The sequence below is a fragment of the Hyperolius riggenbachi genome, chromosome 8, assembly GCF_040937935.1.
Source record: "Hyperolius riggenbachi isolate aHypRig1 chromosome 8, aHypRig1.pri, whole genome shotgun sequence".
NCBI classification, from domain to species: domain Eukaryota; kingdom Metazoa; phylum Chordata; class Amphibia; order Anura; family Hyperoliidae; genus Hyperolius; species Hyperolius riggenbachi.
Genome location: NC_090653.1, coordinates 129,368,391 through 129,395,618, shown reverse-complemented (window position 1 = coordinate 129,395,618; position 27,228 = coordinate 129,368,391). Strand labels below are relative to the sequence as shown.

At 47.3% G+C, this 27,228-nt stretch overlaps 1 protein-coding gene across 2 annotated transcripts in view; it reads right to left on the bottom strand.

The window, feature by feature from the left end:
* The window catches only part of LOC137529105 (A-kinase anchor protein 17B-like), a 221,502-nt gene that overhangs the window by 85,323 nt on the left and 108,951 nt on the right, over positions 1-27,228 (bottom strand). The gene's annotated exons all lie outside the window — the stretch shown is intronic.

Here is a 27,228-nt window from a genome sequence, read left to right as displayed (position 1 = left end):
CTTTTCCAAATGTATCCTTTTATGATGATGTGTATCTCATATGGGATTGCTCAGGACACAGTCTGCTATTAAAGGGGAACTGAAGAGAGAGGTATATGAAGGCTACCATATTTATTTCCTTTTCAGCAATACCAGTTGCCTGGCAGCCCTGCTGACCCTCTGCCTCTAATACTATTAGCCATAGCCCCTGAACAAGCATGCAGCAGATCAGGTGTTTCAGACTTTAAAGTCAGATCTGACAAGACTAGCTGCATGCTTGTTTCTGGTGTTATTCAGATACTACTGCGGAGAATAGACCAGCAGGGCTGCCAGGCAACTGGTATTGATTAAAGAGAACCCGAGGTGTGTTTAAAGAATGTTATCTGCATACAGAGGCTGGATCTGCCTATACAGCCCAGCCTCTGTTGCTATTCCAAACCCCACTAAGGTCCCCCTGCACTCTGCAATCCCTCATAAATCACAGCCGTGTTGTGAGGCTGTGTTTACATCTGTAGTGTCAGTCTCAGATGCTCCCCCGCCTCCTGCATAGCTCCGGTCCCTGCCCCCGTCCCTTCCCTCCAATCAGCAGGGAGGGAAGGGATGCAGGTGGGGACTGGAGTTCTGCAAGAGGCGGGGAGAGCAGCAGACTGACACTATAGAGATAAACACAGCCAGCTCTGACAAGCTGTTTGTCAGCAGCCTGGCTGTGATTTATGAGGGATTGCAGAGTGCAGGGGGACCTTAGGGGGGTTTGGGATAGCAACAGAGGCTGGGCTGTATAGGCAGATTCAGCCTCTGTATGCAGATAATATTCTTCAAACCCACCTCGGGTTCTCTTTAAGGCTACTTGCACACCAAGACATTGCGTTAGGTGCTACGTTAAGGTCGCATAACGTGCACCTAACGCAAGGCATGGTGCTCTTCGATGTGGACGTCAGAGTGAGCCGCGTTGTGCAGCTCACTCTGGCGTCCGTGATGCCGTGACGCGTACTCTTGGACGCATGCGGCATCACGTGGTCCCGCCGGCCAATCGCCGCACAGAGCGGCCGCACCAGGAAGTAAACACTGCACGTCACAACGTGCAGTGAATATTAATTAACCATGTGCCTGGCCGCTCTCCGCTCCTCCCCAACACGACTGAGCATGTGCAAACAGTCTAACGCGGCTTAAGCCGCTCTAACGCCGTAGCATGCTGCACTTTCACTACAACGTGCAGCGTTACATGTAACGCAACGTGGGCAGTGTGAACAGCCCACTTGTGTTACATTGCCGTGCGTTGGGGGAGCGTTACAGGCTGCACTAACGTGCGCCTGTAACGTCCCTGTGTGTAAGCAGCCTAAAAGGAAATAAATATGGCAGCCTCTGTATACCTCTTACTTCAGTTCCCCTTTAAAGCCCTTGTATACATGATAGATTTTAACCGTAAGAGATGATCATTCATGATTTGTCTCGGGTGACAGAGGTGTAAGTACTGTATAGCCCCTGCAACCTCCACCATAGCAAATGGCCTTTGAGCTAATGGGGGGGGGGGGGGGGAGGGGTCCTACAGGTGCCTGAAGATTTGGGTGCCCAGGGAACCTGATAGTAGAATATCAGTAAATTTACCGATATTCTACTAGTAAAGTGTAAAAAAAGGATTGTAAAATATTGGTAATAAATACCAATATTTTACTACAGCTAAACCTAAGCTAAAATTAAAGCTAACCCTAAGCTTATTCCCAGACTTAACCTTAAAGAGACCAAGAATTGAACTTTATCCCAATCAGTAGCTGAGCGAGCGCCGCTGTCAATCAAGTTTATGTTGTCCGGAGTGTATTGCGCAGGCGCAGCTCGGCTATTAGAGTGGAGCTGCGGCTTGGGACATGTCGGCTGCAAAGGACTGGAGGAAGCCCCAGGTAAGTAGAGTTTGCATATCATAATTTTGTCTGAATTTTTTCCTTTAAAAGCTCCTTTCACAGTGGGACGATTTCATTGCGTTGCGTTTTTTACCACAGAGTAACGCTAAAGCAGTGAAAGTCTTTGGTGTATTTCAGATCGGATGCGATGTGCTGGAAGCATCCAATCTGACGCTAAAGCATCCACGCGTTTACCGTCAACATCCGCGGCAACATGTTGCCCGGAAGTCATGTAAGTCAATGGCACTGAAGATAGTTTTAAATTTTTCACGTTGAGGTGGCCTAATTCAAATAATAGAAAAAGCTTTATCTTCCATACACAGCATTATAGTTTCGTAGTTTATTCACTCACCAATTTCCCATACATCTCAGGCCTGGTGCACACCAAGCGTTTTTTGGTAGCGTTTTCAAAAACGCTGCCGCTTGTGAAAACGTTTGGCTAGTGTATCTCAATGGGGTGGTGCACACCAGTGGTTTGAGGTTTTTAGCAAACCGCAAACGTGGTTCCTGCAGCATTTTTGTGGTTTGCAGATGCGTTTCTGCCTCAATGTAAAGTATAGGAAAAGCTCAAACCGCTCTGAAAAACGGTAGATCAGAGCGGTTTTCCAGGTATTTTTTGTTACAGTAGCTCTGTAACAATATTTGAAATCTGCTACACAAAAACGTTCCAAAAAATGCTTGGCATGTTTAGAAAACCTCTCTAAACATGCCTAGAATCGCTCTGAAAATCTGCTTCAAAAACTTCTAGTGTTTTGCAGATCTGCTAGAGATTTTTGCTGTGCACTGGGCCCCACTTATACCGAAAAGAGCCATCTAGTGACACCTAAAAATGAAATGTGCACAAAAAAGGCAAAGAATAAATATATATAAAAAAAAAGTCAAATGAAAAAACTATAAAATATAAAAAATGTGTATAAATGGAGACAATATATGAACCGCTCTATATCAGACTGATCACCTTTCTCAAACACAAACTTCTTTACAACCTATATATTGGGAACTTATAGCAATAGAGTTATAATACCATGTATTGCAAATGATAGTGTTTTTATATTATTGTAATTACTAGTCAAAAGGCCTGCCCATTAAAAAATGTGTGCTAGGCCTTGGGTGCGACCCCCCCACGCAACATGTGCACGATCATGGGGGCACTGCTGCGACGCATGCGCACAAATGCACGCACACACCCGCCTTATGCCCCTGCACCCGTCCTCTTCTGCTGTCTGAAGTAAGTCCGCATGCCCTGCATGCTCGCCAAGCACCACGTACAGACACAGGAGGATGCAGGACAGGGAGATTATTGTATAGGATACACCCAGAACTTTCTCTCTTTTTATAGATTATAAAATCGCATTTGCGATTATACTGTAATGGGTTGTTCACTTTGGAGCGTAAGCTGTGTGGTGCGATGGAATCAGTTGTGATAACATGAGGCGTGCTCAAGGACACAAAAAATAATTAGGTCAGTTGCTCATAGGTTTTGTGAAAAAAGTAGAAAAATTGGCTTTATTGAAATCGTTGTGCCATACACAGACCTAACCAATAAAAACAATTAAAATAGCCATATAGGAACTTCTAACACACACACACTGTCCATACATGCCACCCCATTCATATCTCCCTACTGGTACCGGTACCAATTGTACTGTGGTCTTCAGAGAGGGGGAGAGAGGGTATTGTGCTACATATGGGCAGTATGGTATGTGTTCATCCCTGTGGTCTGCCACTTGCGTGTGGAGTGTATGTCTGGAGCGATCTCACCACTTCAGCTGTCCAGATTGATCGAATTGAGTGGTCCACTCCTCTCACGTGATAACATGAGGCGTGCTATGTGATACCAGATAACATGCACGCTTGCAGTTGCAGTGTATGTAACACATGATACGATTTTACCATCTATTGCGTTGCGATTCTGTTTTTACAGGATGCGCAACAAAATGCTCTTGTGTGAAACTAGGCTTAGTCTGGTAGATAGTTAATAATAAATGCAGTATTGTTAAAAGCATCTATAGCAATCACATGAGTGAGTAAACATGACTGATTTCTACACAATTTCGGGTTGTTTAACAAATTTTCCAATCTAATTTACAGTATATAGCATTCTGAATTTGGCTGGAAATCTCATGCATGTTTAAAAAGGAGTATTTCCTGATTAGTTTTAGGTCATGTCAGGCAAATGACAACCATGTGCCGCACAGAGCATAGGACAGTGACATGAGACTGAAACATGACACTGTGTTCCTTTTTTTGCCAAGTTCAGACATTGGAAAGATGACAACAGCGCCCTCTGTAAGGGTTCATTAAAATCAAATTACATCTTTTCAAGCAAAACTGAAGCAATTAAAAGGATACTTTAGTGCAAAAAAAATTTAAAAATAGGGGTGCAGGCAATGTTTAGTGGGCTCTCCTCATGCCCACAGCTTCCCCCGTTCTCCTCTGTCCCCCTTCAGTTATGCTTACCGACTCCCCCCAACTGCACAGGCCCTGCCCAGCAGTGCGCGTCCTTTGATCATGCTCACGCAGCCCGGAGTGCTCCGCGCATGGTCACAAAGTCACAACTACATAGTGCACATGTGCAGAGCGCTTCCGGCATAGGCAAGCGATCAAAGGATAAGTGCCACTGGGCAGCGCCTGGGCAGTCAGTCGCAACCACCCCGACTAGGATGTAAGTTCAGGGGTTCAATAGGCAGTACCAGAGGGGGACAGAGGAGAATGGGGGGGACCGGTGGGCACCCTGTTTTTAAAATATTTTTGTAAATATTTTATTAGAACTTTTCATGGGATAACACTGAAGATATGACACTTTGATGCAATGTAAAGTAGTCAGTGAACAGCTTATAGCGGTGTAAATTTGCTGTCCCATCAAAATAATTCCACACACAGCCAATAATGTCTAAACCACTGGCAACAAAAGTGAGTACACCCCATACGTGGAGGAATCAAAATTGTACCCAAAGTGTCATTATTTTGTGTGCCCACTATTATTTTCCAGCAGTGCCTTACCTCTGTTGGGCATAGAGTTCACTGGAGCTTCACAGGTTGCCACCAGAATACCCTTCCACATCTCCATGACAAAGCTGGGGATGTTAGAGACCTTTTGCTCCTCCACCTCCACCTTCCATTTGAGTATACCCACACCTTCCATTTGAGTATACCCCACAGATACTCAATAGGCTTTAGGCCTGCTTGGGCAGCCCAGCACCTTTACCCTTTCTTTAGCAAGGCAGTGGTCATCTTGGAGATGTGTTTGGGAACTTTGGGTTTGCTATGTTGGATTACTGCCCTGTGGCCCGTTCTCTGAAGTTAGTGGGCTTGACTCACTAAATCGTGATAACTCATTTCACGGTCGCGCTAGCATTTTGTACGTGCTATAACGTGCGTAAAGTTTTACGCGCGCAATCGCAAATTTGCGAAGCTGGCAGCACTCATACATCTATTTGTAAAACACAACCTCTGTATATGACACTGAGCATGTACACTCAGTTTCTTTGGTCAACCAAGTTTAAAAGGTCGCTGGTCTTTGATCAAGTGAAAAAAATACCGTCCTGAGGTGTGTGTCTTTCAGGAGGCTCATTTAAAGTGTACCAGAGCTCACTAAAAGCAAAAGATTTATACATACCTGGGGCTTCCTCCAGCCCCATCCGCTTGGATCGCTCCCATGCCGCCGTCCTCCGATGTCTGCAGCTCCGGTACCGGGTCCCCGCACTTCCATCAGTCAGAGCCAGTCTGGCGTAAGAAGTGCGCCCTCTATGTATTTTTTACAGCAGTTGCTGAGAGATACGCGAAGAGCGCACTTCTCCTGCGTAGACTGGCTCCAACTGACAGAAGTGCGGGCACCCGGTACCGGAGCTGCAGATATTGGAGGACAGCGGCATGGAAGCGATTCGAGCGGATGGGGCTGGAGGAAGCCCCAGATATGTATAAATCTTTTGCTTTTAGTGAGCTCTGGTTTCCTTTAACTGGGAGGAGAGTTCTCTCGCTTAAATGATACCAGAGCCCAAATTAATGTGAGAAACAGGGGTAGCAGGCAGAGGCGTTCCTAGGGTCCTTGGAGATCGGGGGCACCTGTGGGCACTAGGTGGGGGGTAAAAAATGGGTGTGGCCATGCAATGAGTGGGCATCACCATTGGTGGAGCTAAATGTACATGAACTTAGCAGCGGTGTAAGCTACAGATAACGGGCCTGCACATCGAAATATTGCATGGAGCCCCCTGTCCTTTATTTAGATAATTTACAATCAATATAGGCATAGATCAAAGATGTATACGCACATACAATTTTGATTGGTCAATCACTGACCAATTTTACCACCCCCATGCAGTAAGTGGGCCAACAGACAATTAATTTGATGAACAGAGCTAAAATTAGCTAATCAAAATTGTATGTGTACCAGGCTTTACAGCTAATACTATACATACTGAAAGTAGCAGGGATCAGCATACAATGCAGCTGGTTTACAATCAGTAAAGGCACAGAGTAACACCTTATACTGTACACACTTGAGGTAGATCAGCACACAGTGCAGGCACTAGATAACAGCTTATACTGTACATACAGTAAGCAGCAGAATTCAGCACACTGCAGCTAGTGCGCCGAAAAATATGAGGGTTACGTTGTGCGGCGAAAAATGGGTGGGCCATGGACCAGAATGTGGGTGTGGTAACGGGTGGAGACAAATTTACATGAACTTAGCAATGGTGGGACATTCGATTAGGACAGTGGTGGCGAACCTTTTGGAAACAGAGTGCCCAAACTGCAATCCAAAAGTCACTTATCTATCGCAAAGTGGCAACAGCAATTTAAACTAACTACTGTACAAACATTTTAGCTCATACATGAACATTATGGAAAATCCAAGTTGAAAATAAACCGTTAAGATAAACAATTTCATCCATCCTACTCCTGAAAAATGTATTCATTTTTTTTAGAATATCCCAGTTTTATTTTCTGTTTTAAAAACCTAAAAAAGTAGGTTTAACTTCCCTGGCGGTAAGCCCGTGCTGAGCACGGGCTATGCCGCCGGAAGGCACCGCTCAGCCGATTTGCATAATTTTTTTTTTTTTTTGCTACACGCAGCTAGCACTTTGCTAGCTGCGTGTGCAATCCGATCGCCGCCGCTACCCGCCAATCCGCCGCTATCCATCGTGCCGCAGCCGCCCCCCCCCCCCAGACCCCGTGCGCTGCCTGACCAATCAGTGCCAGGCAGCGCTGTGGGGTGGATCGGAGACCCCTTTGACGTCACAACGTCGATTACGTCGGTGACGTCATCCCACCTGTCGCCATGGCGACGGGGGAAGCCCTCCAGGAGATCCCGTTCTTTGAAAGGGATCTCCAATCGCCGGAGGCGATCGAAGGGGCTGGGGGGATGCCGCTGAGCAGCGGCTATCATGTAGCAAGACCTTGTCTCGCTACATGAAAAAAAAAAAAAAAAAAAAAAAAGGTTTTGCTGCCCCCTGGCGGATTTTAGCAATCATGAGGCCCCCCATCAAGACAAATTTAGCAATCGTGAGGCCCCCAACAAGACGAATTCAGCAATCTTGAGGCCTTCAACAAATCATGAGGCCCCCCAACAAGACGAATTCAGCAGTCATGAGGCACATAAATAGACAGCATTTCACATAAATAGGCAGAATGCCCCCTTAATATGGTAGACACCTCTCATCTGGCTGAATTCTCCTCTACTGGCTGCTGTGCCTGGCAATACTGTTTTTGGCTGGATTGGGGATGATGTGTGGGCTGAAAGGCCTGGCAGTGATGCTGAGGCCTGGCTGGCGGTGATGCTGTGGCTGGGTTGGCTGGCAGTGATGCTGTAACCTGGATGGCGGTAATGCTGTGCTGTGCTTGGCTGGTTGAAGTAAATGCTGGTCTGACTGGTGATGATGCTGTGGCCTTTTTGACAGGGATTCTGGGCTGGTTGGCTGGTGGTGATGCTGGGCTGGCTCGCCTGGATAGTTTAGGTAGTGACAGGTGCCCGGCAGTTTAGGTTGTGACAGAAGCCCCCCAGTTTAGGTAGTGACAGGCGCCCCCCAGGTTAAGTAGTTAGTGACAGGGACCCCCCAGGTTAGGTAGTGACAGGGACCCCCAGTTAGGTAGTGAGTGACAGGGACCCCCAGTTAGGTAGTGAGTGACAGGGACCCCCAGGTTAGGTAGTGAGTGACAGGTGCCCCCCAGGTTAGGTAGTGAGTAACAGGCGCCCCCCACCCAGGTTAGGTAATGAGTGACAGGCGCCCCCCAGGTTAGGTAGTGAGTAACAGGGACCCCCAAGTTAGGTAGTGAGTGACAGGGACCCCCAGGTTAGGTAGTGAGTGACAGGGACCCCCAATTTAGGTAGTGAGAGACAGGGACCCCCAGGTTGGGAAGTGAGCGACAGGCGCCCCCCAGGTTAGGTAGTGAGTGACAGGTGCCCCCCCAGGTTAGGTAGTGAGTGACAGGGACCCCCAAGTTAGGTAGTGAGTGACAGGTGCCCCCAGGTTAGGTAGTGAGTGACAGGTGCCCCCAGGTTAGGTAGTGAGTGACAGGGACCCCCAGATTAGGTAGTGAATGACAGGGACCTCCAGGTTAGATAGTGAGTGACAGGTGCCCCCCAGGTTAGGTAGTGACAGGGACCCCCAGTTAGGTAGTGACAGGTGCCCCTCACTCACCTCCCAGCAGCAGCAGCCCAGCGTCAGACCTCAGTATCAGCCGGCGACCCGACCAGTTAGAGTGGGGGCACGGACGCACCACGCTCTATGGCCTGGTGCACACCAAAAACCGCAAGCAGATCCGCAAAACGCTAGCAGATTTTGAAACGCTTTTTCTTCTTTTTCTGCAGCGTTTCAGCTAGCGTTTTGCGGTTTTGTGTAGCGGTTTTGGTATAGTAGATTTCATGTATTGTTACAGTAAAGCTGTTACTGAACAGCTACTGTAACAAAAAACGCCTGGCAAACCGCTCTGAAGTGCCGTTTTTCAGAGCGGTTTGCGTTTTTCCTATACTTAACATTGAGGCAGAAACACATCCGCAATCCAAAATCTGCAGCAGCCCGGGAGTATGCGTTTCTGCAAAACGCCTCCCGCTCTGGTGTGCACCAGCCCATTGAAATACATTACCCTAGCAGATCCGCACCCGCAAGCGGATCGCAAACTGCAGCCGAACCGCTCTGGTGTGCACTAGGCCAAAATGCGGAAATTATGTCACTTCCGACATATCAGTGCGGGGTCCGCTAGGTCCTAGCGCCCGCACTAGTGGTCGCCAGTTGATCAAGGTCTGATGCTGGCAGCAGCCGCTAGGGGGGGGGGGGGCAGCAGCAGCCGGGGGAGACAGCGGGGCACCCCAGTACATAGATTGGTGGCACCCGCGGACATGTTGGGGGCACAAGCCCCCCTAAAATAGGGCTAGCGATGCCCATGGTAGCAGGCATGTATGGTGAACTGTCCTGATGCTCACTGCTCCCCGTTCTCCATTGCTACAGCGCATGATTGCGGCTCTCCGTGCATGATGCCATAGTGACGTCATGCGCAGAGCGCTCCTGGCCACGGTCCTGCACTGTAGGACACACACAGCCGGGCCAGCGCAGGGGCAATGATGACCGACCCGGCCGACCTGGAAGAGGGTGCCGCAGTGCATTTAGGAGGATCGGAGGGTCAGAATGGAGAACGGAGGGAGCGATGAGCATCTGGACAGCTAACCATACATAACTTAAACTCAACTTAACTCAACTTAAACTTATTGATCAAGGGCTCAAATATGCCCCTCCAAGTCAATTGAATAAATTCAATGCGTACATTGATGTGCATAAATATATGCGTAAACTCAATATAAAAAAATATTTTCTTAAAAAAGAAGGACCTAGCACTAGGTTTAACCCCCCTGAAGTGTATAGACATACCAATTTGCGGAATAGGTCTTTGTTTAACCCGCAAGATAATAGTGCAGATAGCACATTGGATACCTTTAAACAAATGGTGCTGTTTGATCTCGACCGTATTGTGGTTCGAGATCATTCTAACACCTGGGATTTGGCAAAGGAATTGCTTAGTGTAGTGGCTGGATGGTGTACTGGTTAAGGACTCTGCCTCTGACATGGGAGACCTGGGTTCGAATCTCGGCTCTGCCTGTTCAGTAAGCCAGTAATTCAGTAAGGAGTTCATTGGGCAAGACTCCCTAACACTGCTACTGCCTACTGAGTGCGCTCTAGTGGCTGCCTCGCAAGCGCTTTGAGTTCGACAGGAGAAAGGCGCTATACAAATACTGCCATTATTGTTGTAGTGTTAAACCGAGATCAATACAATGCTGAATTGGGTCGATTGGTAGGGGATCAAGACACATATGTTAAACTGCCCGGTGACCCGACTGTGCGGTTTTTGAATGAACTAAGGGAATTGCTTAAGGGGGGTCTTCAGGCTGGCTTCCTGAATGACAGGGAATTTGAATATCTGGTGCCTAGTGCCCCGCGTATCACTGTCATTTATCATACGCCTAAAATCCACAAAAGCCTGACTGGCCCGCCTGGGCGCCCGATTATCAGCGGGATGGGGTCTGTTACACACAGATTGGGGCAGTATCTTGATGATATGCTGCAATATGCTGTGGCCCTTATCCCTAACCTTCTAAGAGACACCAAGCATACCCTGCCTATACCCCTAAAGCGCAGTCGGGCCCATCTTGGCCATACAATCCGGTGAGTCTCTTTATGTTGGGGGGGCGGGCAATGATTGTCCTGCCGATATTTGCTGTATTTGCTGTGGACTGTCGTATGAACTATTGTGCATAGACTGTTTCTGAGCGCTTACCCTATATTGCAATTTATGCAAGCTAACCATACATGCCTCCTCCCCCTGTTTCTCATATTAATTTGGGCTCTGGTATCCTTTAAGAAACCATGGGTTGGTGCATGCTATTCTTCCTATTCTGGGGAGGGGGAGTGGGGGTAAATACTTTCATTAGAAAATACCTATCTCTTCAATTGTTGAATCTGGAGTTTGTTTCACAGGGAAGATATATTATGTTGCATACATATTATGTATATTACATATATCTTATCAGGGGCGTTGCTAGGATCCTAAGAGTTCCGGGGCACTTTTGGGCACTCCAGACGGAAAATGGGCATGGCCACTAGAGATGGCTCGAACCTCCGATTTTCAGTTCGCGAACCTGGAACTCGAACTTCCAAAAAAGTTTGCAAACCTGCAAACTTTTCGAACCGCAATAGACTTCAATGGGCAGGCAAACTTGAAAAACTACAAACACTGTTTCTGACCACAAAAGTGATGGAAAAGATGTTTCAAGGGGTCTAACACCTGGAGGGGGGCATGGCGGAGTGGGAATAGATGTCAAAAGTCAGGGGGAAAAATCTGGATTTGATGCACAGCAGGGTTATAATCCCTAAAAGGTAGAAATCACATTGCATTGCTAAATTGGAGGTCTAAAGTGCTTGAAAACATCTTGTGTCTGTATACATGGATCAGCAGTTATTGTCAGGGGCGCCGCGAGGCATAAAGCGAACCAAGCGGCCGCTTGGGGCCTCAAGATCGTAGGGGCTTCGGCGGCTCAGTGACGTCGGCGTGACGTCAATGTTTTCCCGCAGCCCCGCGGGGCTGGCAGAGCAGAGCAGGGCAGGGCTACGGGAAGATGGCCGCCGCCGAAGCCCTGCTCTGGACACTATTTATATGCCGCCAGTACAGGGCTTCGGGTGGCCATCTTCCCATTGCCCTGATTCAATCAGCGCGGGAGATTGGAGGAGGGAGGGAGCTCCGTGGGAACTGCGCGCCTGAGGAGCCGGCCAGGAGAGGAGAGAAGACTTCTGCCATTGCCAGGTGAGTAAATTCTTTTCTTTTTGCAGCTCTGAAAATGTGCCCTAATTGCGTTTGATATCTGCTGAACTGTGCCCCAATTGCGTTTGATTTCTGCTGAAAATGTGCCCAAATTGCGTTTGATTTCTGCTGAAAATGTGCCTTAATTGCGTTTGATTTCTGCTGAAAATGTGCCCAAATTGCATTTGATTTCTGCTGAAATGTGGCCTAAATTGCGTTTGATTTCTGCTGAAAATGTGCCATAATTGCGTTTGATTTCTGCTGAAAATGTGCCCAAATTGCGTTTGATTTCTGCTGAAATGTGGCCCAAATTGCGTTTGATTTCTGCTGAAATGTGGCCCAAATTGTGTTTGATTTCTGCTGAAATGTGGCCCAAATTCTGTTTGTTTTCTGTTGAAATGTTGCACAAATTGCGTTTTTATTTTCTGGTGTCTGGGGTAACTGTTGCTGCATTTATTATTTAATGGTCATAGTTGGCTATATTTGCTATGCTACGGTTAAGCTCCGCCCATACAATGTCATGGCCAAATCCATCTTTCGGCGCGGCGCGCTGCGCGCGTCTCAGTCACCCCACATCCATTTCCCCGCAAACAGCCCCGCCCCAATCCACCCTCCAGCTCCACCCACATGTCATGGCCACGCCCACTTATGCGGGATAGCCACACCCGTTTTTTGCCTAGGTCCACTTCCTACAGTCCGCTTGGGGCCACAAAAACCTTAGCTGCACCCCTGGTTATTGTAAGTAGTGTTCTGCTTCACACTGACAGACCAAACTCACTGTGTAATGCACCGCAAAACAGCTGTTTGTATAGTGATGGCCATGCTAGACTGGTGCGCACCATGGCGAGAGTGCAGGCGATGGAGGTTTTTAAGCCCATATGGTCAGGCTAAGGTAGCTAAATGACAGAACAACTGTCCACAATGAAGCAACGACCTTATTATCTTGGGTCAGGTGTGCCCCCCAACACACTCATATAGGCGGTCATTGCTTCATTGTGATACGCAAGGCCCTTCACCACGGCAAGGTAACGATCACGAAGGGGAATTGACACATGTACGTGCCTTTTGTTTTGTTGTTGCAGCTGCAGTGCAGCCAGAAAAATTAGGCATGTACATGCACCAGAAAAATTATTATTATGTTTGGTAGCAGCCGCTGCTACCAGCAGCGGCCATACAAATTCAGGAATCCGCCTGGAGTCCTGGACCCTGTTGGTGGGGGTGGAGAAGGCAGTCAAGCAGCCTGCAGGCAGAGATGCTGTGTGGGGACTGACTTAATCTTGGGGCAGGCAGCAGCGGCTGGCTGGCAGAGATGCTGTGTGGGGACTGACTTGGGGCTTGATTCACAAAGTGGTGCTAACTGTTAGCACGCCTGTGAAAACCCCCTTAGCATGTGTAAACGAGCTTTTCGCGCGCTAATTTGTGTGCGAACCGCATCGCGCGTAAAGTTATGCGCACTGCACAGAGCGCAGGGTGCTCCACGCGAAGTGCCCAGTGCCCATTAAAGCCTATGGGACTTAGCACGCGCATAGGACTTTGTGCGCACAAAACTTTGCACGCGGTACTTAGCGCGCGATCTGATTGAGAAAACCGGTGCTAACCTACTTAGCACCCTTGTTAGCGTGCCTAAAGACTTTAGACGTGCTAAGTAGGTTAGCACCGCATAGTGAATCAAGCCCATAGTGTTGGGGCAGGCAGTCACACAGCATGCAGGCAGAGATGCTGTGTGTGGGGACTGACTTAGTCTTCGGACAGGCAGTAGCCCTGCAGGATCCATGCCTCATTCATTTTTATAAAGGTGAGGTACTGCACACTTTTTTGACCTGACTAAAAATGTTGGATAGAGCCCCCTCTCCATTAACCACTGCAGCCTTAACCACTTGATGACCCAGCCTATACTCCCCCTTAAGGACCAGCGCTGATTTCGCTGATTTGTGCTGGGTGGGCTCTACAGCCCCCAGCACAGATCAAACACCAGGCAGAGCCACCAGATCGCCCCCTTTTTTCCCCACTGGGGGATGATGTGCTGGGGGGTCTGATCGCTCCTGCCTGCGTGTGGCTGGCGGGGGGGGGCACCTCAAAGCCCCCCTCCACCGCAGGATTCCCCCTCTCCCTCTCCTCCCTCCCTTCCCCGGAGATCGGAGGCTGCACAGGAACGGATCTATCCTGTGCAGCCTCTAACAGGCTCCTGCCTGTCATGTGACAGCGATCCCCGGCCGCTGATTGGCCGGGGATCGCTGATCTAGTACAATGCTGCTACTGTTAGCAGCGTTGCACAAATGTAAACAAAGCGGATTATTTCCGCTTGTGTTTACATTTAGCCTGCGAGCCGCGATCGGTGCCCCCCGCCGTGAATTGACAGGAAGCAGCCTGATTAATTAGCCTGTTTCCTGATTAATTAGCCTGCAGCCAGTGACGCAGATCTGCGTCGCTGGTCCTGCAGCTGCCACTTTGCCGACGCGCGTTATGAGTGCGCGGTCGGCAAGTGGTTAAAACCCCTTAAGGACCAGACACTTTTTTCCATTCAGACCACTGCAGCTTTAACGGTTTATTGCTCGGTCATACAACCTACCACCTAAATTAATTTTATCTCCTTTTCTTGTCACTAATACAGCTTTCTTTTGGTGCTATTTCATTGCTGCTGTGATTTTTAGTTTTTATTATATTCATCAAAAAAAGACATGAATTTTGTAAAAAAAAATGATGATTTTTTTACTTTCTGTGCTGACATTTTTCAAATAAAGTAAACATGTGGTATCACCGTACTCAGGAGAAATAGTATAATGTGTTTTTGGGTGTATTTTTACACATACCCATGCTGGGTGGGAGAAATATCTCTGTGAGGGCTGTGGATACGCTAGGGTAATGTATTTCAATGGGGTGGTTCACACCAGAGCGGGAGGCGTTTTGCAAAAACGCATACTCCCGGCCTGAGGCATTTTTTTGGATTTCGGAGGCGTTTCTGCCTCCAATGTAAAGTATGGGAAAAACGCAAACTGCTTTGAAAAACGCCAGTTCAGAGCGGTTTTGCAGGTGTTTTTGTTACAGAAGCTGTTCAGTAACAGCTTTACTGTAACAATATATGAAATCTACTACACCAAAACCGCAAAACACTAGGTGAAACGCTACATGAAAGAAAACGCGTTTCAAAAACCGCTAGCATTTTGCGGATCTGTTTGCGGTTTTTGGTGTGCACCAGGCCTAAATGAGATTTTTTAGATTTTTTTTTACACACAATTGTCCATTTACAGAGATATTTCTCCCACCCAGCATGGGTATGTGTAAAAATACACTGCAAAACACATTATACTACTTCTCCTGAGTACGGCGATACCACATGTGTGACACTTTTTTGCAGCCTAGGTGCGCTAAGGGGCCCAACGTCCTATGAGTACCTTTAGGATTTCATTTGGTTTCCAGACTACTCCTCACGGTTTAGGGCCCCTACAATGCCAGGGCAGTTTAGGAACCCCACAAGTGACCCCATTTTAGAAAGACAACATCCCAAGGTATTCTGTTAGGAGTATGGCGAGTTCATAGAAGATTTTATTTTTTGTCACAAGTTAGCGAAAATTGATTTTTATTGTTTTTTTTTTTCCACAAAGTGTCATTTTCCACTAACTTGTGACAAAAAATATAAATCTTCTATGAACTCATCATACACCTAACAGAATACCTTGGGGTGTCTTCTTTCTAAAAAGGGGGCACTTGTGGGGTTCCTATACTGCCCTGGCATTTTAGGGGCCCAAAACCGTGAGGAGTAGTCTGGAAACCAAATGCCTCAAAATTACTGTTCAGGGTAGTTTATGAGGGGCCGAATTTTGTGGAACCGGTCATAAGCAGGGTGGCCTCTTAGATGACTGGTTGTATTGGCACTGAAGTGCAGGAAGCGCAGGATGTTCTCAAATCGTGACCTGGACATGGCAGCAGAGAACATGGGCATGTGATGTATTGGGTGCGTAGACCAATAAGACCGCAATATATTCTTTTTGACTAGACCATTGTTAAGGAGAAGGCCCAAAAAATGTTTTGAAACTTGGGAGTGGTTTCTACCGAAAAGGCTGGGCATGGTAGCTTCTCGGATTGGCGGTTGCGTATTGTGTGGCATAACAGTTGGTCTCAGCCACAATTAAGTCGTAGAGATCCACGGTGCAGAACAGATGAAAAAAGGTCTAGGGCCAATCCTAGATTATCTGTCTCCACCTGGACTCCAGACTGGGCGGTGAAAGGGGGCAGTACGGGTGCGGCGGAAGCAGGGGATTGCCAATTGGGATTTGCCAGCACCTCTGGGAGACTATGGGTAGTACGGGCCCGTTTTGCTGGTGGCTGCGACTCGGGTCTTAATGCACGTGCCACCGAACCAATTTCTACTACCATGCTGGTGCTCGCCACTTCACCAGGGTCTATGGTAGTACTGGTGCTAGGTCCAGGAGATGCTACGCTGCTGGTGCATGCCTCAACAAAAAAACTCGAATCAGCGCTAGCATCACTCTGCAGCCCTTGAGTCTGATCCTGCGCCACCTGCGGTCCAGTGACATGGGGTGTGGTACGCCTGGCTCTAGCCGGGACCTCAACCTCGTCATTGCTATCGGTCAGAGAGCCGCTGCTGTTCACCGGTTCGTATTCTGACCCGGAGGATTGGTCGGATAAGGCTTTCCAATCGCACTCACCCCACTAGGCCAGAATCTCAGCTGCTTCTTCAGCGGAATACTTTTTTGCCATGGTGGACTGCTAAATTTAGGGGGTATTCCTCTGAGACTACCCAGGAAAAAGAGCACCTACCTAGTAGAAGGGAGTACTTGTGAAGTAGAACGTTGTGGTCACTGAGTTTTGATTAAAAAAAATCAAAACTGATCTTTAAAGCACCACAGCTATTGTACAGTGTTTTTTTGCAGTTATCAGGAAAAAAAATTCTGTCACAGCGGTGGGGCAGGCTGAACGCAAGTGCAGGCGAATGATCAGGCCTCATCGGTCAAACACTGCGTTTTTTATTGTATCCAAGTGACCCTAACATAGATCTCACTGCGATCAGTAATGATCACTTACAGATACTATATAGTAGCTATGCTGATTAGCGACAGTGATGATGCTAATCCGCAACTAATTAGTGACTCTGGTGTGGTGGGCTGGGTGCTAACTGACGCTAACTACCCAAAGAAGGGCCCGAGCTAAATAACTGGCCTAACTGTTAACACTAGTGATATTAAAAAAGTGACAGTTTTCACTGATCACTGTTTTTAGATCACTAGGAGAGTGACAGGGGGTTGATCGGGGGGAGGGGGGGGGGGGTTCTGAGGGGGATTCTGAGGGTGTGGGCGGGTGATCAGAAGCCCGCAGGGGGGCAGATTAGGGCCTGATCTGATGGGAAGAGTGCTAGGGGGTGACAGGTGGTGACAGGAGGTGATTGATGGGTGTCTCAGGGGGTGATTAGACGGGAGGATAGATGCAAGCAATGCACTGGCGAGTTGATCAGAGGGGTCTGAGGGTGATCTGAGGGTGTGGGCGGGTGATTGGGTGCCCGCAAGGGGCAGATTAGGTATTATACAATACAATAACATTTCTATAGTGCTTTTCTCCCAAAGGACTCAAAGCGCTTAGGCTCTCTCAGATTCAGTAATTAGTAGGATGAAGTATTCACACAACAAAAGTTATACTTCTGCAAATGCCAGACTGAACAGGTGGGTTTTCAGTCTGGATTTAAACACGTCCAGGAATGGGGCTGTCCTGATCTGTTGAGGTAAGGAGTTCCAAAACGTAGGGGCAGCATGACAGAAGGCTCTGGGACCAAAAGTTTCCAAGTGGACTCTGGGTATGACTAGATTATTAGAACCTGTGGATCTGAGAATGCGGGGATTGCTACGCAGCTGTAACATATCTTTCATGTATCCAGGGCCTAGATTATTCAGGGATTTAAATGTCAGTAGGCCGATCTTGAATAGGACCCTCCATTCTATAGGTAGCCAGTGAAGGGAATGCAGGATTGGCATTATGTGGCAGTGACGGGGTTGGTTGGTTAGCAGTCTGGCAGCAGTATTCTGTATCAGCTGTAGGCGGTACAAGACCTTTATTGGAAGGCCAGTGTAGAGAGCATTGCAGTAGTCCAGTCGGGATGTGATGAAGGCGTGGACTAAGGTTGGCAGATCTTCTGGGGGTATGAGGTGCTTGATTTTTGCAATGTTCTTCAGGTGAAAATAGGATGATTTCACCACAGCAGAGATTTGAGTTCTGAAGTTTAAATCCCCATCAATTAGAACTCCCAGGCTACGCACATGATCAGAGCTGCGTAGATCCGTGCCTCCTATTCCCAGTGGTGAAGACTGCAAGTTAAGTTGTTTTGATATCATGCTCTGCCCTCCAATCAGAAGGACTTCAGTTTTGTCTGCATTTAGTTTCAGCCAGTTGTCATTCATCCATTGCTGTAGTTCACGTAAGCAGGCGTTTATAGTTAGAGTTGGGTCTGTCACACCAGGCTTGAAGGAAAGATATAGTTGGGTGTCGTCTGCATAGCAGTGGTATGTCAGACCATGTTTTTGGATTAGTTTTCCCAACGGTAGCATGTAAATCGTGAAAAGCAGGGGAGAGAGGATTGAGCCCTGGGGCACCCCATACTTAAGTGTTACAGGGGTGGACAGGAAGGGCCCCATAGACACTTTGTGGGTTCTGCCACTCAAGAAGGATTGGAACCACTGAAGTACTATGCCATCAATGCCGCAGTATTCCTGTAGCCTGTTTATCAAGATGTCATGGTCAACTGTGTCAAAGGCTGCAGAAAGGTCTAGCAGTATGAGGATCCTCTGTCTCTTGCCATGAGCAGGTGGTTGCATATTTGGATGAGGGCAGTTTCAGTGCTGTGGTGTTTCCTGAAGCCAGACTGGAATGGGTCATAACTGTTATTTTGTAGGATTCTGGCTTCTAGCTGGAGGTATACAGCTTTTTCAATTAGCTTGCCCAGAAAGGGGAGGTTAGAGACAGGTCTGTAGCTGGTCATTGCATCTGTGTCCAGGGAGGGTTTTTTGAGGAGAGGCCTGATGATTGCTTCCTTCAGTAAAGCAGGAAATATCCCTGATTGTAAGGAACAGTTAACAATTTTGAGGAATACCGGTACGAACAGGTCGGGGCAGTTCAACATGAACTGTGTTGGGCCAGGATCCAGGTCACAGGTAGTTAGGCGGACGTGAAGAAGGATGCTTGATGTGACTTCTTCATCAATTTCTTTGAAGTTTGACCAAGGTGTTACGTTGTCTCTGCTAATGGTCTTCGGCGCTATATTAGGCTCAGATGCTGTAAGTTGGATGGCGCACCTTATAGCGGAGACTTTGTCTGTGAAGAAATGGGCAAATTGGTCACAGAGGTCCTTTGAAGACTCGATATTAAGTTTTTGACATGCTGGGTTGCAGAGTTTTTCCACTGTGCGGAACAGTTGGGCTGGTTTGTTAACTGCATTTGCAATCTCTTGTGATAGAAAGGATGATTTTTTTCCCGTGATTACCTTTTGGTAGCTCTTCAAGTGGAAGATTAAGGCATGTTTGTCTTCTGGGGACTGAGATTTGCGCCACAGCCTCTCAAGTTTTCGGCCTTGTCTTTTCAGCTCTTTTATAGCGTTATCAAACCACTGTGCATGATGGTGTGGAGTAAGATATTTGGTGCGCAGAGGAGCAATGGTCTCAAAGGTGGAGGACACACATTTGTTGTATTTAAACACCAGAGTATCAGGGTCCAAGCTGGAGTCAGTCAATTCATCAAAGCTAAGGTTATCTCGGATATGTTGAGGTGTTAGCCCTTTTAAGCGGCGATATTTTATTTGATTCTTGACCTGGTGTTTGACGGCTGGTATTGAGAGGGAGAAGTGGATAGTGTGATGGTCTGACCAGGCAACAGGATTAATTTCCACATTGGCTATTGACAGCCCAGTATGGAATATAAGGTCCAGAGTGTGACCTTTCCTGTGAGTAGCAGAGCTGATTGATTGGAGGAAGCCCAGTTCATGTAAGGCACGAGGTAGCTCTTTTCCAAATTGTGAAGAGGAGTCGTCCACCCATGTATTGAAATCTCCAAGAACAATCCATCTGGGGTGTTCCAGTGTTAGGTTGCATACGAGGTCTACAAGTTCCTCAAGGAAGTCTGAGTATTTTTCTGGTGGGCGGTAGATCAGCAATATGTTAATGTTTTCCTCAGCTGAAAGTTGCACCCCCAAGCATTCAAACGAGTTGGTAGGACCTACAGTAAGTGGTCTGATTTTCAAAGCTGATCTAAAGCAAAGTGCAACCCCTCCTCCCCTGCGTTCTTTCCTGTTGCAGTATATCACGGAATAGTTTGTTGGCACAGCTGCCTCCAGGGTGGGGCCAACAGGTTCAGAAAGCCAGGTTTCAGTCAGGCAGGCCAGATCAGAAGACTCTATTAGATCATGTATGATTGCTGTTTTGTTGTTTATTGATCTGACGTTGCAGAGGACAGCCTTGATGAGGCTACCCTGGGAGCTGAGGTCTGAGTTTGAGGACTCCAGGAGGGAACAGTCTCCAGATGTGTGGCTGTCATCTCTGCTGGATTGTGCTGGAGCTATTAGGGTTGTTGGCTGAGTCTGGGTGTACTCTGTAGATTTTGTCACAGAGTTATTTTGGTTCTGCAGTGAATAACGTCTTTTCCCACGTCCCCTGGATCCTCTCTTTGTCTTTCTGTAGATTCCAACAGACTTAAGTAGAATTATTGTTGATTTGTCAATTGGATATATATTTCTTGGTTGGTATACAGCTAGAAGTGTCTGTGCTGAATATTGATGTTTACACATTAGGATGGACAAGAGACAGCTCAGGAAAGCTAAGAAAGGCCCTATTTAAAGTCAAGGTGTGAACTTTCACAGCTGTGGCTGGTATCCTGCAGAGATCAAAGGGCCTGTATAGACTGAATTGTCCTTACACAGAGATGTATGGATGGACAGCATGGATTTGAAAACACAGTCCTTTGTTTAGGAGTTTGAAGATATAATATATAATATATGTAGAAAAATATAGTCTATTGAGCATAGATGCTGTAGATAATCGATGAAAGTTACTCACAGGATGGGAGACGGCAGGCACAAAGAGGCAGAAAGTCTTTAAGGTCTCAGGTCAATTCCAAGGAAGGTGTGCAGTGTCCAGCAGTGTGTGATACCAAGGAAGATCCAATCCAGCTTAATCTTTGCCATCCCAAGTAATCCAGGTGTTCTGATGGGTAGCAGTGACAGGTGGTGACAGGGGGTGATTGATGGGTGATCAGTGGGTGATTAGAGGGGAGAACAGATTTAAACAATGCACTTGGGAGGTGATCTGAGGGCGGGTCTGCGGACGATCTGAGGGTGTTGGCGGGTGATCAGGTGCCCGCAAAGGGCAGGTTAGGGTCTGATCTGATGGGTGGCAGTGACAGGGGGTGATTGATGGGTGATTGACAGGTGATCAGTGGGTGATTACAGGGGAGAATAGAGGGGGGTCTGGGGAGGATCTGAGGGTGTGGGGGGTGGTCAGAAGCCCCCAGGGGGCAGTTTAGGACCTAATCTAAAATGTAGTGTTGACAGATAGTGACAGGGGGTGATTGATGGGTGATTAAGGGGGTGATTGGGTGCAAACAGTGGTCTGAGGAGGTGATCAGGGGGGTCTGAGGGGTGCTGTGGGCTATCAGGGGGCAGGATCAGTGTGCTGGTGTGTTAACATACACAGCTGCCTCCTCCCCTGGTGGTCGCTCGATCACTGGGACCACCAGGGGAGGAGGCAGCCAGTATAATACACTTTGTTAGCTTAACAAAGTGTATTATACAGAGCGATCGGATGGTTAACAACCCACTGGCGCTGCTAATTGGCCGGCAGGTTGACGTCGCTGGTGGGCGGAGCCTAATGCCGGCTGAAGCGCGTGCATCCCTGTGTGCCATCCCCGGCTAATTGGTCCCCCAGGTGCTGCTGCCGATCGACGTTACGCGGCCCTGGGGGCGCCACCTTGCCGCTGCCAATAGGTAGTGGGCGGTCTGCAAGTGGTTAATACAAAAGGAAAAAAAATGCAGCATATCACATAAAAAGGCAGTATCACTTAAATATAGCTAGGCAGAGTAACCTGGCTTCTTTGCTGGCTGGTCTGGCTTTCTGCTAGGCAGGGTGGCCTGCTGCCAGGTTATCTGGCAGTTCCCCCATAGCATTCCCTGACCTTCTAGTGGACCCCCTCCCATGCTCCCATAGGCTTCCCATTGAGGCACCACAACTCCCAGCATGCCCCCATAAAGGCATCACAGCGCCCATCATGGAACAACAGCACCCAGTATGCCCACATAGAGGCACCACAACACCCAGTATATCCCAATTGAAGCACCACAGCTCCCAGCATCTTCTCCTGAAGATGGTTGTATACATTCTGAACTTGCAAAGCTAATTGCCGGTTGGGTTGAACAGGTGTTAATCATGGGAGAATTTAATATGTTGCTGGACCCCAAAGATAGGCAAAACCCCAAACCCAATGAAACTTAGGATCTTATTAACTGGATGGACAGCATGGAAGTTTGGAGGTGGCTCTCCCTTGATTCTTCTGGGTATTCTTGTCACTTGGCCACGCACAAGGCATTAGCACAAATAGATTCCATATTACTTGCAGTCACTCTTGGTTTTGGAGGTCCTTCCTTTAGCATATTGGGAAGGCTCTCTAGATATTGAACCACTGACAAGTTAGTGGCCCCTAAGATAGATGAAATCCCACAATATTGGGAGACTTATAATGCCTCTGCTTACTCTGGTGTTACCTGGATGCTTTTAAAGGAAATGTGAAGGCACTCGTGCCTGCGCATCCACGTCATTTGGCAAATACTGCGCCTGTGCAGTAGTTGTGCGCAGACACAGTATGCCATCCCCAGGTGAGTACAAAATAAATTTGTACGTTCGCCTAAGAAGTTCTTTAAGGCATATTTATGAGTATTACCATTAGTTACGCACGTGGATCTCAGAAGCTTACATCTAACTAATATACACAAAAAAACACATACAAATATACAACAGGCAGCAGTGCAGGAAGGAACAGACAAACTCAATAGTCAAGAGAGAATCGGGGCCGGTGAGTGTGAATTTGCAGACAGTGCTCTTGAAGCACACACAGGCCAGAGCAGGAACTTTGAGTACAATAGTAACAGGGCAACTGCTGGTGGATGGTGGAAATCCAGAGTAGTCCATCTCAATACTACCACCAGCATGCAGGAAATGATAGTACACTACTCTTAAAGGACACCAGTGCCGAAATAACCTAGAACAGCGGGGGGGGGGGGGGGGGGGGGGGGGAAGAAGGGCTGCGGGGAGGGAGAAGGCATATACTGTGACCTTACCTGATGCCTACTGCTGCCTCCACTTCCTACCTAAATGCACCTCCAGCAGCCTCTTCCAAGTCGCTGGAGTCGGGCACTACTGCGCAGACACTGGCCAGGCTGTGTGCGTCCAACAACGCGTGCCTGTGGCAGGAAGCACTCTGCGAATGTCTATGACATCACTGTCACGCGCATGTCATATGCAGAGCGCTCCCAGCCACGGGCGTGTGCAGCCCAACCAGTTCCTGGGCACTGGGCAGTAGTGCCTGTCTCCAGCAACCCAGAAGAAGCTGCGGGATGGGCATTTAGGTAGGAAACGGGGACAGAGAGGAAAACCGGGGAGTGGTACACATCAGGACAGGTCACAGTACAGTATATGCCTGCTCCCCTCATTTCTCTAGGTTATTTCAGCTCTGGTATCCTTTAACCAGTTAATGACAACGTAACTTATTAAAACGTCCTGTTTGAGCCTGTTAACAGCAACAGGACATTTTAATAAGTCGCTCGTTCCTGCCGCCACTCCGCACGCGTGCGCACCGCCGCAGTTTCCTTCGGGACTCCGTGTTCTGTGATTGGAGGAAGAGGACCAAGCGGTCCTCTACCCAATCGCAATGCCTGGAATGAATGGACATGGCCACGATCATCGGCCACGTCCATTCATAAAACAGGAAACAGTCACAGCTTAAACGTTCACCAAGTAAAGTTACACATGCATGCATGCATACATACATACATACATACATACATACACACTATTATTAAAATGAATAACTTACATTTCCAAAAGCCGCCCCCCCCCCCAAAAAAAAAAAAAAAAAAAAACCTTGTAAAAAAAAAAAAAAATCAGTAAAAAAAATAAATAAATAAATACATAAATAGTTGCCTTAGGGACTCTGCTTTTTTAATCTATATTTTATGAGGGAAAATTACTTTTATTGTACTACATAGGGGCTTGTAATTATGGACTAATGAAATAAAACAAAGCAGAAAAATAACACCTATTTTTCCAAATAATATATTGTCGCCATACAATATGATAGGGACATAATTTAAACAGTTTAATAATCAGGACAACTGGGCAAATAAAATGTGTCGGTTTTATCCACAGGAGAATGTTTAATTTTAAAACTATAATGGCCGAAAACTGAGAAATAATGAATTTTTTCCATTATTTTCTTATTTTTTCCGTTAAAATGCATTTAGAATAAACAAAATTCTTAGCAAAATGTACTACCCACAGCCTTATTGGTGGTGAAAAAAAACTAGGTATAGATCATTTTTTTTGTGATAAGTAGTAATAAAGTTATTAGGGAATAAAAGGGAGGAGCACTGACAGGTGAAAATTGCTCTGGTCCGTTGGGGTAAAAACCCTTGGGGGTGAACTGGTTAACACAGGCTTTTCATCTGTGAAATGCATGTGTGCATTTTTTTAATGCGTTTGTGTTTTTAGATTTGTATTTTAATTACTTTGTTTTATTGGAGCATGTAACGATTGTGGAACTTTCTCCGTGATCAGCGCACAACGCGTGCGCTGACACGGCGGAAATCCTCCACAAGCGTATATTTGCAGGCACCCAGCAAAAAGGTGCTACGCACCTGTAGAGGGAAATTCCTGTCGGCAGATGGCGCTGGGGAGTGCAGAGGAACCAATCCTCTGTACCTCCACAAGTGCCAGACAGGAATTGTACGAAGCGCAGAACGCAATCGCAAGAGAGGCAATTGCGAATGAGAACGAGCAAAGGGACAGGTTGTATGTGTGTGCGCCAATCTAGTCGCCACCCCGCGACCGCGCACACACAACAGCAGATATGAAATAGGAACGCGATCGCGAGAGATGCGATCGCCAGACGTGACACAAGGCAGATCAGAACAGAATACGAGGTTAGCAAAGGCACAGCAAATAATACAATGAGAATAACAAGGAAAATAACAAACGCTAGCTAACCGCGGACACCGCACTCATTCGCAACAGTGCACGCGGTTATGCGCGGTCTCCACGTGATAAGCACAATAGAGACAAGCACGCCTAACTAACCATTGACAGACAAACATGAAACAGAGGACGCGTACGCTTGCTTAACGGTCACCGAGCCTCCAGCAAGCGTAGCAGACAAGACAGACACACGAAAACAGGGACAAGCGAGAGATAGGATCCACAGCATTAGCGAAAAGTGGCTAGCGCGATCCAAGTACAGAGTAGCAGAACAGAAGGATCCCGAGCCTAAAGGGGAGCCTAAAGCAACCCCCAGTAATTAACTATACTAGATAGCAATGGCTGACACTCCAGCAGTGTCCATCAGGAACAGACCATGGAAAGGAAATGACCAGCAAAGCCTTCTGGGAAACATAAAGCTCTTATAGTGCCAGTCATCAAAGAAGGCAGGTAGGGGATTTGCATAACGAATGTATGCAAATTCCCCAGCAAGAGAACAGACCAGCACTTGCAATGGAAAGACAGGTCTCTGTTCCAGAGTCCTGCAGCATGCAAACCTAAACAATGGTCAAAAGGCTGCCTGCCTGCGCAGGCAGCTGAGCGGATTCTCACAGAGCATAAGAGAGATAAACAGGCATTTCAGGCCAGCACTCAGCCCTTTGGCTAAATTCACAGTGGGACGTCAAACAACATAAATCACATTGCTAGCATTAAAGTAATGGTACTTTCACACGAGCATGCGCTGTCTGTGCACGGCAGTATTACCGCGATTTGATGAAGCAACTCTTCCTTCCTTTTCCTGTGAGCTCAGCATGTATGTGACTGTGTGGAGACTTTGTTGCAAACGTCTGTGAGCCTTTTGCACTTCACTCCAGCAGTGGAATCTGTGGACATGTCATATGTGCTGCTAAAGGTGGCCATACACATAGATTTCCACCCAATATGGCAAACAAATCAATCCCTCTCCAATCTGAATCTGTCCAGAGGTTTCCAATCCTTCCACACACTGTACAGTACATATAATTGTAATAGATTTCAGCATAAAATCTATTGAAAATCTATTGAACTGCACTTTTCAATGCATTGCAACGCTATGAGACGTCAATCTACTGCCGCTCATCCTCTGCCCCCACTCAAAAATTTTTCCTCTAGTCCAATCATAATTTAATGCCCAAAATCTATTGAAATTACAATCAATGCGGTATGTTGTGCTATAGATTCCCGGCAGATTGGATCAAATAAATAAAATCTGCCGGGCGATTGACAGGGATACAGTGGCTTGCAAAAGTATTCGGCTCCTTTGAAGTTTTCCACATTTTGTCATATTACTGCCACAAACATGAATCAGTTTTATTGGAATTCCACATGAAAGACCAATACAAAGTGGTGTACACGTGAGAAGTGGAACGAAAATCATACATGATTCCAAACATTTTTTACAAATATATAACTGCAAAGTGAGGTGTGCGTAATTATTCAGCCCCCTTTGGTCTGAGTGCAGTCAGTTGCTCATAGACATTGCCTGATGAGTGCTAATGACTAAATAGAGTGCACCTGTGTGTAATATAATGTCAGTACAAATACAGCTGCTCTGTGACGGCCTCAGAGGTTGGCTAAGAGAATATTGGGACCATCAACACCATGAAGTCCAAAGAACACACCAGACAGGTGAGGGATAAAGTTATTGAGAAACTTAAAGCAGGCTTAGGCTACAAAACGATTTCCAAAGCCTTGAACATCCCACGGAACACTGTTCAAGTGATCATTCAGAAATGGAAGGAGTATGGCACAACTGTAAACCTACCAAGACAAGTTCTTCCACCTAAACTCACAGGCCGAACAAGGAGAACGCTGATCAGAAATGCAGTCAAGAGGCCCATGGTGACTCTGGACGAGCTGTACAGATCTACAGCTCAGGTGGGGGAATCTGTCCATAGGACGACTGTTAGTCATGCACCGTACAAAGTTGGCCTTTATGGAAGAGTGGCAAGAAGAAAGGCATTGTTAACAGAAAAGCATAAGAAGTTCCGTTTGCAGTTTGCCACAAGCCATGTGGGGGACACAGTAAATATGTGGAAGAAGGTGCTCTGGTCAGATGAGACCAAAATTGAACTTTTTGGCCAAAACGCATAACGCTATGTGTGCTGGAAAACTAACACTGCATGCCACTCTGAACACACCGTCCCCACTGTCAAATATGGTGGTGGTAGCATTATGCTCTGGGAGTGCTTCTCTTCAGCAGGGACAGGGAAGCTGGTCAGAGTTGATAGGAAGATGGATGGAGCCAAATACGGGGCAATCTTGGAAGAAAACCTCTTGGAGTCTGCAAA